The 18,914-nt window shown below is 39.5% G+C and overlaps 1 protein-coding gene across 2 annotated transcripts in view; it reads left to right on the top strand.

Annotated features, from left to right (window-relative positions):
• The window catches only part of SPIRE1 (spire type actin nucleation factor 1), a 110,250-nt gene that overhangs the window by 25,563 nt on the left and 65,773 nt on the right, over positions 1-18,914 (top strand). The window lies entirely within an intron of this gene.

Below are 18,914 nucleotides of genomic sequence, written 5' to 3'. Positions count from 1 at the left end.
ACAGGAAAAAATAAACTGTAGTAGTATATAGCAGTTATAGTATCGGATCTGCTCTTTTAGCAAAAAGCTTTGTCTGCTTTTAAACTTTAAGGGTTTATAAATGGAATTGCATGTACTACATCTGATAAGGGTTTAATTTCCAAAATATATAAAGAACTTACACAACTCAACACCTGGAAGACAAACATTCCAATTTCAAAATGGGCAAAGGACCTGAATAGACACTTCTCCAAAGAGGATATACAGATGGCCAATAGACATATAAAAAAAATGCTCATTAATCATCAGAGAGATGCAAATTAAAACTACAATGAGATATCACCTCACATCTGTCAGAATGGCTACCATCAATAAATCAACAAACAAGTGCTGGTGAGGATGTGGAGAAAAGGGGATGCTACTGCACTGTTGGTGTGAATGCAGACAGGTATGGTATAGCCACTGCGGAAAACAACAGTATGAATTTTCCTCAAAAAATTAAAAATGGAACTGCCTTTTGACCCAGTGATCCCACTTCTGAGAATATATCCTAAGAATCCTGAAATACCAATCAGAAAGAATATATGCACCCCTATGTTCATTGCAATGTCTATAATAATAAAAGCGTAATATGCTAATTAGACCAGACAGCCGAACGACCTTCCAGACATTAGAAGGATGAAGCCGCTGTGGCGGGGCTGAGGCAGAGGCATTTAGGGGCGATCAGGCAGGCAGGCAGGCAGAGGGGTTAGGGGCAATCAGGCAGTCAGGGGAGTGGTTAGCAACCAGTAGTCCCGGATTGTGAGAGGGATGTCTGACTGCCAGTTTTGGCCTGGTCCTGCTGCAGGATCGGGCCTAAACTGGCAGTCAGACATCCCCTGAGGGGGTCCCAGATTGTGAGAGGGTGCAGGACACCCTCACCCCCCCTGCACAAATTTCATGCACCGGGCCTCTAGTTATTTACAATTGCCAAAATTTGGAAACAGCCCAAGTGCCCATCAGGAGATGAGTGGGTAAAAAAGCTGTGGTACATTTACATAATGGAATACTACTCAGGTGTAAAAAAAAGAAGTTACTCTTCCCTTTTGTGACAGCATGGATGGATGTGGAGATTATTATGCTAAGCAAAATAGGCCAGTCAGATAAAGACAAATACCATATGATTTCACTTATATGTGGAATCTAATGAACAAAATAAACTGACAAACAAAATAGAACCAGAGGCATGGATACATGGAACAGACTGACAAATGTCAGAGAAGAGAGAGTAGGGGGATTGGATGAAAGAAGGGGAAGAGATTAGCCAAAGAACATAAATGCATAGCCCTTAGACATAGACATCAGTGTGGTGAAGGCCAGAGGGGGGCGCCAGAGGGAGGGCCTGGGCGGTGGTGGGCAAAACAGGGGGGTGGGGGATGGGGGACATCAGTAATAGTGTCAACAATAAAAAATAAATAAATAAATAAATAAAAAGGGGGCCCTAACCGGTTTGGCTCAGTGGATAGAGCGTTGGCCTGTGGACTGAAGGGTCCCAGGTTCAATTCTGGTCAAGGGCATGTACCTTGGTTGTGGGCACATCCCCAGTAGGGGGTATGCAGGAGGCAGCTGATCGATGTTTCTAACTCTCTATCCCTCTCCCTTCCTCTCTGTAAAAAATCAATAAAATATATATTAAAAAAAAAAAAAAAGGATTGGAAGCTCCATTTACTGCTGGTAATGACAGCGTTTTCTCCTTGGTCAACAAGTAAAAGGAACAGGAAGGATGCTCACATTCTGCTTCCTGTCTTTTTGTAAATAAGCCTGAATTTACATAGCCATTCTAATGACATTAACTTATATGGTCTGGAAATGGGTTTGTGTGTCCTCAGAGTAAATGTGTCTACCTTTGAGTTGCTGTTTTTTTAGTGTCCTTATTAGTAGAGGTTGGTAGTGAAATATTATTGATGTGATAAATAGGTAATGTCACTTAGATTTCATGTATCATCAGATATAGACTGAGGGAATTATGATAGTTATTTGGCACATTTTAAATTCATTTCTCCCTCCAGCCCTGCCCTCCTCTTTGTCTCCCCCATCCTTGTCTCTTCTCTTCTATCTCTATATCTCAGGTAATATTTATTACCACAATGGCCTTTCGGTTTTAGTCATAGATGTCTTAAATAGAGGGGACATGGTGTGACCATAGGATACAAAATTTTTACAAGTAGTGTTCCTTTGTTACTATATTTGAAGATCAGTAGCAGTTTATATATGTATATATTTGGCAAAGGATTTTAGAATAACCAGAATTATCTGGAAGTAAATATTTTATTCTTTATTTTTATTGTTTGCATTTTATTGAATTTATTGGGGTGACACTGGTTAAAATTATACAGGTTTCAGGTGCAAAATTCTACAAAACTAATATATAAGTTTAACAAGGTTGCAGGATACAAAATCTTAATAGAAAAATTAATTATACTTCTAAATACTTGCAATGAACAATCCGAAAATGAAATTAGGAAAACAATTCCATTTATAATAGCATCAAAATTAATAAAATAGTTAACAATAAACTAAGTAAAAGAAGGGCAAAACTTACACTCTGAAAACTACAAAACACTGTTGAAAAAATTAAAGAAGATCTAACAAATGAGAAGAAATCCTGTGTTGATGAATTGGAAGCTCAGTACTACGATTGTAATACTACCCAAAACCACCTACAGATTCAAGGCAATCCTTGTCAGAATCCCAGCTGGCTTTTTTGCAGAACTGACAAGCTGATTCTAAAATTCAGATGGAGATTCAAGGGACCCAGCAGAGCCTAAACGAAGAACACAGTTGGAGGACTCACACTTCCAGATTTAAAAGACTGGGCACTGGCCTTAATTTAGTCTATACTTTGGACACAAATATTCCCTCTTTACTTTAGAGGCACCAGTACCTGTTTCCTAATTATATACTAGCTCTGTTTCTTTAAAACTGTTATTTATATACAGTTTGGTTTATTAAACTTAGAATTTTATTAATTTTTTTCTGCATAGTTAATAAAATTAGGTAGTTAATACCAAGGCAATAAAAAGGAGCAGGGCAATTATAATTTGCATTATTTGATACTTTTTTATTAAGATATTTTCAAATGTATTTTTCTATTACTGTCCTGTAGTTTACACAAGAAAGAAATTTAATAAATTAATAAAAAATGGATCAACAACTAGTATTTGTGAAATGGGCCTGGTGTCTCATGGTATGGGCCAGTAGGGTTGGCCTTTAATAATGACTGCCAAGTATAGAAGTGGCTGCTGTTGGTTTTAAAGAGGTCATGGTTACCAGATCTGACTTTACCTTGAGAAGGAGAAGAGCAGAATGCTTTGAGGAAAGGAGTTGGCAAAAGAATTGAAGGAGATTGTGAAACCTCCTTAAAATTTCTATTAAAGAGCTTGTTAAGTTTTCTGTGTTAAATTTCTTTGTTCTGGAAGGGACACTGGCCCTTTTAAGAATGGGAGATCTCTGCAACCCATGACAAGCTGTGAAGGGTTGCTAAGGAGATTCCTATGAGAAGGAGTAGTATGTAAATGATCTGTTTTTGAACTCTGACTTCTAAAGGCAGGAAATGAAACGAGGGAGGATGCTTTTATTTCACTCCTCTAATATTTTAGGAAGCAAGCAAAAGCAAAAATCTTTTTTTTTTTAAACACAGAAATAATTTGTTTTGGACAAAATTAATTTGTGTCGTGTTAACATTGTATTTTTAAATATTTTATTGAAATATAGGGCATTGAGAAACGTGCACAGATCAGGTTATAGCTTGATGAATTTTTACAGATAGTTATAATGTTTTTTTAATGTCATTTAAATACACTCTATTTATTATATGTGTTTGTAAAAATATTTTATAAAGTTTTATTTCAAGTGAAGATCAAAGTGATCATTTCAAAGCATTATGGAGATTTTCAGTTAGTTTCTATTTTTAATTGAATGTTGTATTCCCCCACCTTCTTTCCCAGTCTTCTGCTTATTAAAACAAAATCAGGGAAAGAATTTCTTCCAGGGAGGAAGGAGCCATTCTGATTAGAACTGGTTTAGTGCAGTGCTGTCCAATAGAAATCTAATGGGAGTCACATGTCCAATTTACAATTTTCCAGTAGCCACATTAAAAAGTGAAAAGAAACAGGTGAAATAAATGTTATAGTATATTTTATTTAACCTGATATGCTAAAACATTATCATATCAACACACATTCAATATGAAAATTATTACTGAACTACTTTATATATTTTTTTATAGTAAGTCTTTCAAGCCTAGTATGTATGTTTTACTTCAGCTCCTCTCAGTTTGGACTAGCCACACTTAAGGTGCTTTGTAGCCACATTTGGTTAAAGGAGTAGGGAGAAGAAGAAATGGAAATGTTGAGGAAATGAGAAATTTGAAAGAGCTTGAAACTATTTTTTAAAAACTATGAAGCTTATTGGGGAGTCAGTAACAGCATGTTGGGTGGGGTGGAGTCTTATGGAATCACCAGGGGAGGGCAAACAGTGTGAGCCAGTTTGATGGAGAGTCAGATATAGTGTCCACCAGCCGGCTCTGTGCGGGGAGGGCTCATCAAATGAACAATGAGCTCGGCCAGCACTTATTCTGGGAGAAAGTTGCCCCTCACCCCTAGTTCTCCCTCTGATGCCGGTCAATTCAGTTACTTCCCACATGTCTCTGATGCCCTTCAAGCTGCTGCCCCAGTGTTGGAGCTCAGAGGGAGTGAGTCTGGGTAAATCTGTGTGTGGGCCCTTTAAGAAGACTCCAGCAGCCCCCCATCTCACTCAGGCTCAACCCCAGCTGGTTTTTACAGCCAGAAGTTATGGGAGCTTCTCTTTCTGGCACTGGAACCCTAGGCTGGGGGCCTGCTGTGGGGCTGGGACCCCTCACTCCTCAGGGGGTACCTCTGCAGCTGAGATAGCCCTCCCAATTTTTATCCACCACAGGTGCCTGTGGGACCAGCACATTTGGTTTCTCCACCCTTCCTGCCAGTCTCCATGTGGCTTCTTATCTAATTCCCTAGTTGTAGGACTTCCATTTATCCAGATTTCAGGCAGTTCTGAATGATGGTTCTGTAGTTTAGTTATAATTTTGATGTGGTTGTGGGAAGAGGTGAGCATGCACCACATTTACCTATGTTGCCATCTGGACTGGAAGTTCTATAATTTGTTACTTTATTGGGCCCCAGTTTCCTGTCTGTAAACTAAACATATTATCACCTGCCCCTGAAGTGGTTGTAAGGACTAGAGAGATCAGGTGTGAAAAGTGACTAGAATAGCAAGCGTTTCTTGGGATGGCTGATGCTATTACTTTCGTCATCACCTGAATGTAAAATTTTGTTAAAAGGAATTCAGGTATCAGAGTATATATTTGTATTTTCATATGCAAATATAGGAGTATAGATTGTAAATAACTTTGGAGAGCAATTGGGCAATACTATATGTACTAGAGGCCTGGTGCACAACATTCATGCACTTGGGGAGGGTCCCTGATCCCGGCCTGTGCCCTCTTGCAGTCAGACATTTCTCTCCCAGTCTGTGGTTCTAGCAGTCTGGGACCCCTCGCTCCTTACCGCCCGGGAGAGGCTCCTGCCACCACCGCTGTGCTCACCAGCCATGAGCCCAGCTTCTGGCTGAGCGGCGCTCCCCCGTGGGAGTGCACTGACCACCAGGGGGCAGCTCCTGCGTTGAGCGTCTGCCTCCTGGTGGTCAGTGCACATCATAGTGACTGGTCGTTCAGCCATTTGGTAGATTTGCATATTAGCCTTTTATTATATAGGATTATTATATAGGACAGTGGTCGGCAAACCGTGGCTCGTGAGCCACATGCGGCTCTTTGGCCCCTTGAGTGTTCTAATGCCACTTCTTCAAAATAGACTTGCCCATGCCAAAAACCGACTTCTGCGCATGGGCCACGAAGTTTCAATTGCACGCCCGCATGTGGTATTTTGTGGAAGAGCCACACTCAAGGGGCCAAAGAGCCGCATGTGGCTCGCGAGCCGCAGTTTGCTGACCACTGGTTTATGTGAAGAGATATGGCCCATTATAGTATAAAACAGGTTATAAAATATGTAGTAAGTACCGAATGATCCAGTTTTTCTAAAATAATATTCAAAGGACAAATATAGTAAACTGTTAACAGTGATTGCCTCTGGAATTTTATATATTCTTTTGATTGCTTGTATTTTCTGAGATTTATAAGGAATATGTTTTGCTTTTGTAATAAAAAAAAAAAAGAGGGAGACATCATGGGTTTGTGTCTGGGGATGGAAGGTCCTGTGAAGAGAAAAACTAAAGATGGAAGCATACAGTTTGCCTTCTTATAAGTCATGAGTAACTGTAGTAATTTGCTCAATTTTGCTGTCCAAACTCGAGTCCAGTCCCATGACTAAGCCAGGTGAGGCAGGGGAGGCAGAGCCTTGCTTGTTGCCTTGGGGGCCTGGCTACAAGTCAAGAACTAGAGTTAGTTGATTTCCATAACATTCTGTCTCTTTAGGGATTTTGATGATTTTCAGCTACAAGGGAAAATCAAAATAGGGCTGAGGTGGAAAGCACCTATTGAAGGCAACACAACGGAAGAAAATGTAAGATATGAGGGAAAGCTAGCAGTTACAGGCCAGTCTAAAAAGATAAACTGCGCTGCCACTTCTTCTAAAGCCTTTTCATGAATATTGTTGAATTGGCACAATCCAGTTTTGAGAAACAGGACCTTGTGATTGTCACAAGTTATTCAAGCAATTAGAAACCAGGAAATGTACTCTGATGTAAACCAGTTCATGAGTCACCGTTAAACAAGTACAGTAATGAAGCTTTCAGATCCAGTGCTGTTCTTGTATCAGATGACTTCCCAGATAATTGAAATATTTTCCAAAATTTGTTTTATTTACCTTGATTTAAGTTAAAAATGAGTTGCATGTCCTAACAAAATTATTTTTTATTCCATCGTTTAGCAGATGTAAGAGTAAATCAGATTTTTAATTATGTGTATAGTACTAATAAAAGAGAACATTAGCATTTTTAATTGTAAGTCAGGTAACCAAAGGGAAAAAATAATTTACTGGTTATAGTAAGATGAGCCCTCCTGAAAACAAGCTAGACTAGGGCATAGCCCTGAGCTATGAAGGTACATAGATACCTTCTCCCCTCTCCTCCCTTTTCCTTCTCCCTCCACTCCTCCCTCTCTCCTCCCCTTCCTCCTTACCTCTCACTCCTCCTTCCACTCTCTCCTTTTTTCCTTCTTTCTACAAAGAAAACACCTGCCCTGTGCCAGCACTTTTCTAGTCATTGGAGTTATAACAATGGACAAAACAGATAAAAACTGCTTGCATGGATTTATATTCTATTAGCTATAAACCATATACAGATAAATTTATATAAATATTATATTAAGTGCTATGAAGAAAAATAAAGGATGGCAAAGGATAGATTACACTGGAGTAATCTGGCAGAACTACTTTGTGAATATTCATTTTGTGTTCTTGCATAGTAATGGCGAGAAAGTTATTAACATAAATGTAGCAGCTATAATAATTACACATTTATTTTGCTCGTAAACGTGAAAGAAGACTTTCCTATACTATTGGCAGATAAATGTTCACATTTTTTTCTAGTATTTTAAAAAAGAAATATGTTTGTCTTTACCTGAAAATTTTGGATGGTTCATTGTGAAGGATATTACTTTATTGTTTTCTAAGATGTTAACTAATGATTCTTCTACTTGTTTTTACTGACTTGAAATGGAAAGTTTGTTACCTACTATATTTTTATACTATGGTTAATTTATGGACTTATTTTAGTTATTGTATTAACCTTACTTTAAGTGGCATCTATTTACAAATCCTATATAATAAAACCCTAATATGCAAATCGACTGAATGACAGAATGACCGGTCTCTATGATGCGCACTGACCACCAGGGGGCAGATGCTCAACGCAGGAGCTGCCCCCTGGTGGTCATGCGCTCCCATAGGGGAGCGCCACTCAGCCAGAAGCCGGGCTCATGGCTGTCAAGCACAATGGCAGTGGCGGGAGCCTCTCCCACCTCCACTGCAGGTGGGCGGTAAGGAGTGAGGGGTCCCAGACTGCTAGAACCCCAGATTGTGAGAGGAATGTCTAACTGCCAGGGGGATCGGGCCCAAGCCGGCAGGCAGACATCCCCTAAGGGGTCCCAGACTGTGAGAGGGCGCAGGCTGGGCTGAGGGACTACCCCCCCTCCGAGTGCATGAATTTTGTGCACCAGGCCTCTAGTAAATTATAATTTATACTAAATAATTACATTTGAAAAGTTTATTCTATGACTTAAACTTTTGCTAAATTGGCAGTTAATTTGACTTGATGAAGTTTTATTGTTATTTAGAAAACCAAATTATGTAAACAGTGATTTATATTACAAAGATATGTTGGAACAAGATAGAGCCTGAAAGCAAGTGGTGATAGAAGTACACTTCTTCTGTATGGCCATTAAAATGTAATTTGAATTTTATATGTTCTCTATTCTTCATAGGCAGAATTCAAAATATTGCTTTTAATAAAGAACCAAGCATTTGGGGAGTATTCTTTTTTTTTTTTTAACCTCACCCAAGGATATGTCTTTATTGCTTTTAGAGAGAGAGAGAGGAAGGGGGTGGGGGTGAGGAGAGAAAAACATTGATGTAAGAGAAAAACATTGATTGATTGCCTCCTGTACATACCCTGACTGGGGATCGAACCTGCAACATATGTATGTGCCCTGACCAGGAATCAAAACCACAACCTTTTTGTGTACAGGATGATGTTCCAACCAGGGCTGGGGAGTATTCTTTTATTTTTATTTACTTATTTTTTAATTTTAGAAGATGATATAATATCAAATGTTAGAGAAGTATTTCAAAAGTTGATAGAAGATAGTAATAGTATATAAATTAACATGACAAAATTATTTTACCTAAAACATCATTCACAACTATAGAAATGACTGTTGCATAGCTATCAAAATAGTTTTTTAGATCTTTTGATGGGGAGTATTCTTGAAGGAATTATTGCTTCTAACATAATTTGAAAGGAATTTTAGGTTTGAGGTATCTTATAATCATTGTACCATTTCTAATTTAGTTTAAAAAGTAAATGTGGAAGAGAACCAAGATGGTGGCATAGGTAAACACCTGCACTTGCTGCCTCTCACAACCACATCAAAACCAACAACTAAAAGACAAAACAACTATCATCCAGAATCACGGGAAAGCTGGCTGAGTGGAAGTTCTACAACTAGAAGGAAAGAGAAAAGTGCATTGAGACTGGTAGGAGGTGCGGAGGCGCGGAACAGGCTGGAAACCGGGTGTGCTGTTTTTTGTTGTTGTTTTCAATTGGGAGGGAGATACAAGCTCCCAATTGCTCTGAACTCCAGTTCTGGGCGAGACTCTGGGGACCCAGACTCATATGGGGAGAAACTGGACTGTCTGGCATCAGGCCAGAGCGCAGGGCAGCTTTCTCTCAGAGGTGCTCACAGTGATCATTGTTCCTGCGCGGGGGCACAGGACACAAAGATGCAGTGACCTCTCCAGTACAGGGCTGACTGGCAGCCATTGCTGTTGGCTCCGCCCTAGTGATTCCCTGAGACCCCGCCCCACCCAATTTACAACCCCACCCAAGCTGTGCGCAGCAGCTTTTGCATATGACTGGCCTGTCCTTTCTCAGCCTAAAACCTGTCAAACTGCAGCTGGGTCAGAGAGCCCCAAAGCTTCCAAAAGTAGGCCCAAGGCCCGGCAGCAGCAGTCTGCCTTGCTTCACAGCTGGGCCTCATCTGGGCACTTTCAAACCCCATACAAAGAGGAGGAATCTGCAGATCTCTCTGTAGCTCCTGCTGGGTAGCTTCAGGCAGTGGCTGACTTTGCACCTCCTTGGAGATCCAAGAGCCAGTGTACCCAGTGGTCGGTGTCAGACTATACCAGATTACAACTCTTCACATCCATAAGTGACACACTCAAGGGGCAGACTCAGTGAACACCAAAGCCCCACTGAAGCAAGTCCTTCCCCATAAGGGTGTCTCCTGCATAGCAGTTCTTCCATTGTAGATACAGCTGGTCCTCACACCCAATTAGCCTGGAGGTCAATTCTTCCCAGTGATACCAACAATAATCAAGGCTTAACTATAAGACTGTGCACACAGCCCACAAAGGGGTGCTCCAAGAGTGTCCACCTCAGGTGATTGGGGAGGCTGAGCCACTGGGCCCTATAGGACACCTACCACACAAGTCCACTCTATCAACTCAGGGAAGCAGCCAAAATGCAGAGACAAAGAAACATGTCACAAATGAAAGAAATTGAGGAAAGCAAACTACTGGATATAGAGTTCAAAACCACAGTTATAAGGTTACTCAAGAATCTTCTAGAAACCTCCGAGGAACTTAGTGAGATCTTTAAGGATCTTAGTGAGAATGCCAAAAAAAAAATGGAAAAGGACCAGTCAGAAATTAAGCATACACTGACTGAAATAAAGAATAATATACAGAGGTTCAACAGTAAACTAGAGGATCCCAAGAATCAAGTCAAAGATTTGAAATACGAGGAAGCAAAAAACACCCAACCGGAAGAGCAAAAAGAAAAAAGAATCCCTAGCCAGTTTGGCTCAGTGGATAGAGTGTCGGCCTGCAGACTGAAGGGTCCCGGGTTCGATTCCGGTCAAGGGCATATGCCCGGGTTGTGGGCTCGGTCCCCAGTGGGGTGTGTGCAGGAGGCAGCCTGTCAATGATTCTGTCATCATTGATGTTTTTATACCTCCTTCTCCATTCCTCTCTGAAATAAATAAAAAATATATTAAAAAAAAGAATCCAAAAATATGAAGATAGTGTAAGGAGCCTCTGGGACAACTTCAAGCATACCAACATCCGAATTATGGGGGTGCCAGAAGAAGAGAGAGAGCAAGATATTAAAAACCTATTTGAAGAAATAATGACAGAAAACTTCCCCCACCTGGTGAAAGAAATAGACTTACAAGTCCAGGAAGCGCAGAGAACTCCAAACAAGAGGAATCCAAAGAGGACCACACCAAGACACATCATAAGTAAAATGCCAAGGGCAAAAGACAAAGAGAGAATCTTACAAGCAGCAAGAGAAAAACAGTCAGTTACCTACAAGGGAGTACCCATACAACTGTCAGCTGATTTCTCAACAGAAACTATGCAGGCCAGACGGGAGTGGCAAGAAATATTCAAAGTGATGAATAGCAAGAACCTACAACCAAGATTACTCTACCCAACAAAGCTATCATTCAGAATTGAAGGTCAGATAAAGAGCTTCACAGACAAGAAAAAGCTAAAGGAGTTCATCACCACCAAATAAGTATTATATGAAATGCTGAAGGGTATTCTTTAAGAAGAGGAAGAAGAAGAAAAAGGTAAAGATAAAAAGTTATGAACAAAGTGACAACAAATACACATCTATCTAAAAATCAAATGAATAAAAAATCTGATGAACAGAATAAACTGGTGAATGTAATAGAATCAGGGGCATAAAAAGGGAGCGGACTGACAATTCTCAGGAGGAAGGGGGTTTTGGGGGTGCGGGAAAAGATTGGACAAAAATCTTACACCTATGGATGAGGACAGTGGGGGGGGTGAGGGCATGGGGTGGAGGGGGGCTATGGGGGGAAAAAGGAACATTTGTAATAATCTGAACAATAAAGATTAAAAAAAAAAGTTAATGTGTATTTAGGAAGATATAATTATACCAAATGAATATAAGAAAAATATGTTAGGAGCAAATGATATACATATTACTTTGTTTTCTTATTTAATGTCATATATTTAAAAAACTTTAAATGTCAAAGATAATATATACCCTTTAGTTTGGTGACTCAAACTAATCTCTAGTGTAAAAATCCAAAGTATGTGAAATCTCTGCCGCCTCTGCACTGCATCGCTGGCCAGTACAGTCCTGGCTGACTTCTCACCCACATCTCCACTCCAGTGTTGTTCAGTCCCTCACTGGATGTGAGTGGATGGCGGTCAGCTGGGGGCAGGAAAGGGGCCTACACATTGAGCTATGCAGTCATGTGGTCATCTGTGCCATTTGAGTCCGCTCTTCTTTCCCCAGCCTGCATGTTTAATGATGCCCTCTAGAAAGTGGACCAAAGAAATTAGGCAACCATTTCAGACAGGTGGGCTGATTTTAAAAAAAATTAGTAGAGACCATACTTACTCTGCTTTTTGAATACTCTTAGTGCAAGAAGAAGCTAGGTGTTGAAGTTAGTATTTAATTCTCAGCATATTATTATGTGCAGTTTTCTTTTCTTCTTGCCAAACATTCCTTAAAGCTGTTAAATTATTGGAGGCCCTGAGATGAAACCATTAATTTGGCAAATGTTCAAAAGTACCAGGCACAGATACAGAAATAATCATATAGTTTCCCCTTAGTTTTGGCACCAGTTGGACATAGGAAAGCTGTTCTGGCTCTTACCTGTTTGGGTGAGTCTTCAAGGTCTATCTATCGGGGTTGAAACAGTACCAGCTCACCCCCTCTCCCACCACAGATATCTCTTACCTGTGGTGATGCCTGATTCATTGGGATTTCAGACCTGTCAGCTTCTTCAGTTGTCCTTCAGGCTTGCTCCGATACACAGGCTCAGAAAAGAGGGAATGGCGACATGGGTAGGCTCTCTTCAAGTTGGCAGATGTAAATAAGCCAGATGGTTGAGTAGCAAAAATGAAATGTTGACTAAAAGCTTTGAGATAAGAGATGATTAAAATGGCGCACTTTGGTTATGTAAAGGAACAAAGGAAGAAAGAAAGGAAGGGATTTGTCAAGAGGTGTTATTGGCCAGAAAAAAGTAGTGGGGTGATGAAGATTGTAGCAGGTTTTTGGGTCACTCATTCTTACAGGTGGAGGAGGAAACAGGAGAAGGGGGTTAACAGGGCCGTGAATTGCTGCAAATATGGTATCAACATATCTACATTGATCTTTTTAAAGAATCTATACTAATAAAAGCCTAGGTGGTCATCATGCCCTCATGCTGTCACAATCCATCACCAGAGTGGGCTGGGCTTGACGCTGCATGTGCAGTGCGGGGGCGGGTCCCAGAGGCTGCTCCCTGCGGCTTCCACCGGGGGTCCAGCGGCCCCACACAGGCCACAGAGGCAGGACGCCTGGCTCTGGCCTACCTCTTTGGGGCAATCCATTGAGGAGCCCTGTATGGGTGGGTGGGGCCTACCTCTTTGGGGTGATCGATCCCGGGGCTCCTGCACTGTGAGATGGCACAGGCCAGGCTGGGGGACCTCCCCCTCCCCCGAGTGCATGAATTTTGTGCACCGGGCCACTAGTATGTAATAAGTTGATGTAAAGTAAATGACACGCCTTGCCTATGGCTCAGTGGTTGAGTGTCGGTCATGGTTCAATTCCTGGTCAGGGCACATACGCGGATTACAGGCTTGATCCCCAGTAGGGGGTGTGCAGGAGGCAGCTGATCATGATTCTCTGTCATCATTGATGTTTCTCTCTTTCCCTTTCTCTGAAATCAATAAAAACATATATGTTTTTAAAAAAGTAAACGACAAAAGTCAGATCTCCTAACTGTATATTTTGTGTTATTTGACACAATCATTTTAAATATTAAAGTGTGTGAGCAAAAGTGTTTTTAAATTAAGTCCAGTGCCAGAGTCATTTACAATATGTAGATTTTGATCCACAGATTTCTCCTTCTAATGAAATTTCACAGTGAATATCTGACATGGGTAATAACTCAAATTACAATTACTTATGTGATTTTCACTGTCAGGATATTTTTTATTCCAATTTTAACTTCGTAGGAAAACCCTCCTCCAAAGTTTCTGTATAAAAAGGTTTAAATACTCAACATGGCCAGATTGATATTTATATTTCATTATTCCTACCATATTTAAAAGAAAATTGGAAGTAGTATGGTGAAAGAGAAAAATGAAATGTCTGTGAAATGAAAAAGGAAAATAAGTGTAGGAAATAAGTGTAGCAACTGTTTTAAGAGTTGGTGATAAGTTTTTAAGAAGAAGGCAGAGGGGAAAATCATTGTTTTGGCTTTTTGGAGCAGATGAAACAAGAGCAGTTTATAGTCTTTTAAAAATATACATATACGTTTTTTTTAATTGATTTCAGAGAGGAAGGGAGAGTGAGAGTGAGATAGAAATATCAGTGATGAGAGAGAATCATTGGCTTCCTCCTGCACGCCTCCTTCTGGGGATGGAGCCCACAACCTGGGCATGTGCCCTGACCCAATCGAACCTTGAACTCATAGGTCAATGTTTAACCACTGAGCAACACCAGCCGGGCTCTAGTCTTCTTTCCTGACTTTTATATTGCCCTTCATTTCTGTTTGCTTTCACTAAAAGATGAGTAAAATTGGGCTTCCTTTTTTCTAACTATATGGCTTTACTAGAAAGCTCCTTGTTCATACGTAGTCTGACTGGACTGCATGTCTGCCCTTGACAACCCAGAGTGCTCAGGAACAGGAGACGATCTGATAATGTATCTCTTGAGTGGGTCATTGTGTAGTTCCTACAATTGGCTCCTTGTAAAGCCGGTTTAGTACATCAGCATTGCTTTGTGAGCCCAGTTTGTATAATTGGTGCAGTGTGTCCTCCAAACTCCCTCCTTTTTTTTTCTTGTGGCAAATAGGTCAAGGTGAGTGGGATAAATGGACTCACTGGAGTGCATGGGGCACATATTAAAGAGCAGTTTCTACAGTGTCAGGAGTGGCATACTCACATATTTCTGACACTTCCACAAAAGTCTGTCCGCAGTACTTCCACAGAGCTTTGTAATATCTCTAATATTTCCCTCACCCTGTTGTACTTTCTGTTACTCTGCTTGACTGTAAGCACTTTCAGGGCAAGGGCTGGTTCTCATTTATCTTTGTATCTATATTTCAGTGTCTCGTACAAAGCAGGCATTTGATAAAGGTTAGTCGGTTTTAAAACACAGACACAACTATAGAAGTCTACCATTTCCCCGACCCTGTAATGGGTGAGTTACATGTATACTTTTCTTTTCATAGTACTTGGCCATATGGAAAAAGTTCTAATCTAATTTGGATTGTTTATACTAACTTTAATAATAGGAGGAATGGTTAGAAAATAAATGTAAGCAAAAAAGAAAAGCCACCCGTAACCCTCTTTCCCCCAGCAGTAATTGCATTTAGCATTTTGTGATTTTTATCTTTTTTCCTATGTACATGTATATATTTTTCATAAGTTGTATCACGTGAACATGTGTAATCTAATCTAATTTTCAGTGTAGTCATAGATGCTCAATAGGTATTTGTTTTAATGAATATTTTTCATGTTTTCAAATATACTATAAAATTTTTATGGTTACCTAATATTCTATTATATGGATATACTATAATTTATTTAACCAGTCATTTATTGCTTAATGGTTAGGCTGCTTATTCATTTAAAGGAATGTTTGATCATGCACACTTCTCTGGTTTCATTCCTTTCCCCTTCCACTCTTTACTTTAGTTAAATTAATCCACTTTTAAGGCTTTGAAAGCCTCATCTTTTACGTCCAGATATTTGCAATGCTGTTCCTTCTGCTCATAACACACTTCCCACTTTGCCTAGCTAATACCCTATGTTCAGCCATTTCTTCTTCTTGGAAGTTTCCCCAGACTGGATTAGTTGTCTCTCCAAAGTGCTTCAAAGGTGGCATTTTGTACTTACTCCTAGAAGCACTCAGTCTGCTGTATTTTAATTGCATGCTTTCTAGACTATAAACACCTTCAGGAAAGGAGCTATGCCTTATTTCCTGTTGCATTTCCCAGCCCTTAAGTGCAGTGCCAGGTATATAGCAGGAACTTAGTAAATATATTTTTGAATGAATGAATACATGAAGGATCCCCCAGTTTCCAATGTGTATCATTAAGTGGTGATCTTCAACAGTCTCATATTTTTTATTTATCAGATAAGCGTGTCTTTTATTTATAAAGTGCTTTATAGTATACAAAATATTTTCAAAACTATTACATCATATTGTTAAACTTTGACTAACTTTTAGTATTATGCATTATAAAATGAATTGATTTGTTTAAATTCTTAATATATTAGTCTTGTCTTTATTGGTATTTAAATGAAAATGTTAGTAATTCTCATATCTTATCTAAGTTGAGAATTTGTTTTCTAAGCAAATAGACTATATTTTAACCCTATCTTAAGTTATGATTAACTATTAACTCTGATGAGTGTTTTGTAATTATGGTTAAATTGATTTAAAACTATAGCATAAAGCTAAAGGCCATTATTATTATTATTATTATTATTATTATTATTATTTTGTGGCTAATGATTCATAATAATCAGGCTTTGATCAGGTACCAGAAGAGTAGTCATACAGCAGATACTTGATTGGACAGGGATCAGAGAACCTAATAATAACTTCAAAAATAAAAGCACTTGATTAGGTTCAGAAAATAGAATTGAATTCTTCACAGTTCTCTATATTGTCATTAAGTGACAATTATCCTTTCTTTTCCTTCTTCGTTCATCTTACAGCAGTGATTCCCACGTGGACATGCACACCTTTGGGGGTAGAGGGGGTGGTGCCCGAGTCTCTGAGGAGCTTTTTCAGCCCCTTTAACCCTCTCCCTATATTGGCAATTATATCGCCATCTGTGATGAATGATGATCAGGTGTGTGAAGATAGAAACAGGCTGGGAACCACTCCCTTTCAAGATAACCAACTGGAACTCCTCCCTCAGAAAAAGCCATACATAGTGTTAGAGTAGACGGGACGCTGGATATTGCAGTCTGCCACTGATTGATTAGTTGTGTGAATTTAGGCAGATCATTTCATCTCTTCACCTTTAGCTTCCTTTCAGTAAAACAAAAGGATTGGATTAGATGATCTGTAAACTCACTTTTAGAAATGATCTGATTTTTCTGATGATCAAATATACAAAAATAATCTTACTCTTGAAAGAAGAAATATATGTGAATGAAAAATGGGATTATTTCTTTGTGTAAAATGTGATGGCACTGGTTTAACAGATTATAAGTATTATTATACATTTAAAGAGCTCTTTAAATGAATCTTCAGAAAGTAATTGCAAATTGCTGACAGTTCTTCATTATCTCAGAAAAAGAACATTCCTGGTGATTTCTTTTATCTTTACTCAAGCTCTTGAATCTAGGACAGTGATCTCATCTGGCCTGATTGTCTTAAATATCATCTCTGTGCTGACGACTTGATACCTGAAAACTGCATTGCTCCTCTGAAATTGCTGGCCAGTTTACCAGTCCTCTGAGATATCAAATGGGCATCTCAAACTTAATCTGCCTAAACAGAATTCCTGATTTCCCTCCAAACCTGCTATTCTTTAAGTCTTCCATATTTGATCAAGACAGAAACTTTGGAGTTTCTTTGGTTACTAATACTTAACCATCCATCTATTGGCAAATGCTTTTTGTTTTACTTCCCGAATATAACCAAACACTGCCCACTTCTCACCAGCACTCCTTCCTACTGCCCTATTCCACTAGAGTCTATTTTCAGTCAAGAGCCAGAAGCATTCATTTTTAGTTATAAATTATGTCATTGTCACTCCTCTACTCAGAACCTTCAGTGGCTCCCCATTCCCCTTAGCATAAAAGTCCAACAGTCAATGAAGTTTTGTATGACCTGGCACTTCATTACTTCTCATTTCATACTTTCTCTCTTATTCACTTTTCTTCAGACACACTGGTCACCTTGCTATTGACAGAATATTCCAGGCACACTCCCTCCTCAGAATCTTTGCATCGGCTGTTCTTCTGCCTGAAACTAACTCCCCAGATATTCACAGAACTGCTCTCACCTCCTTCCAGTTGCTTCTATGTTAACTATTTGGTGTAAGGTCTAAACTGACTTTTCTATTTAAAATTGCATGCTACTACTACCACCACTCTGCACTTTACACTTTCCTTTCCTCCATAGCATGTAGCACCATCTAATAATACTGAAATTTATTAATCATGTTTATTGTCTGTCTCTCTTCTAAAATGTCAGCTTTGGAGGGCAGGGATTTGTTTCGTTTTGGTTCACTGCTGTATCTGCAGAATCTCTTTTCTCATCTGTAAAAATAAAGGGGATAATAAATGGTTATATATTGTTTATAGATATAATTTTGGCTAAGTACTCCTTAGTGAGTTTATATTAAGGCTGAAGAAGTCATGAGTTGCATAACTCATTTCACAAACTACAAGCAGTAACATATGCATATAGGAGGGCGGGACTCAAGAAAAGGTGGCCCTCTGGCCTGTCTGGCCAGGAAGCAGCAGCACTCCTGCCCACCTGTGCTGAGAATGACTTCCTCTGGGAATCCTCATGCTTTCTTTTCTCACTGCTACTTTTCATGGCTGGTTCTTAAGACCTGCACAGCACTGATGCTGCTGTTCTCTCTGCTCGGGGCTCAAAGGGTTAGAGGGGGTGCATGGGGCCCAGACCACTTTTGCAGTGTACTTCCATTTAAGGAACAGTTTATAACTTTTTTTATTGAAAAAAATTAATTCCTAATTTCCAGGCTTCATCAAAGGGAACTCTGGAACATAACCCATTCAGAAGTTATGAGATATGCCTTTTAAAATGGCATTTCAGTTGCCACATGTTACTGAAAGAGGAAAAATGTTACCAGAAGAGGCAAGATTAAAATATCCTCAGAACTCAACTAGTCCTGAAAGTATATTTATTATGTATTTAAGCCTTTAAAGATTGCAAATCTCTGTTATTTATTCATACAAATTTGCTTTATGAAGATAAAATGTCTATGAGGACAATGGAAAAGTACATATTTTGATAACCTAATATCATAGTGACATGAAAGTACTCTATGTGTAGCAAAACATAATTTAATCCTTAAAAATATTGGTCCCTGCTTCCCTGTTTTGACAGGTAAAAGTGAATGTTGAGGGTGGTGGCTATGACTGGAGTAGAACCAGAAGGAACTGGCA

Source organism: Cnephaeus nilssonii (assembly GCF_951640355.1).
Source record: "Cnephaeus nilssonii genome assembly, chromosome: 11".
Lineage (NCBI taxonomy): Eukaryota > Metazoa > Chordata > Mammalia > Chiroptera > Vespertilionidae > Cnephaeus > Cnephaeus nilssonii.
This window is presented reverse-complemented; position numbering and strand designations above follow the sequence as displayed.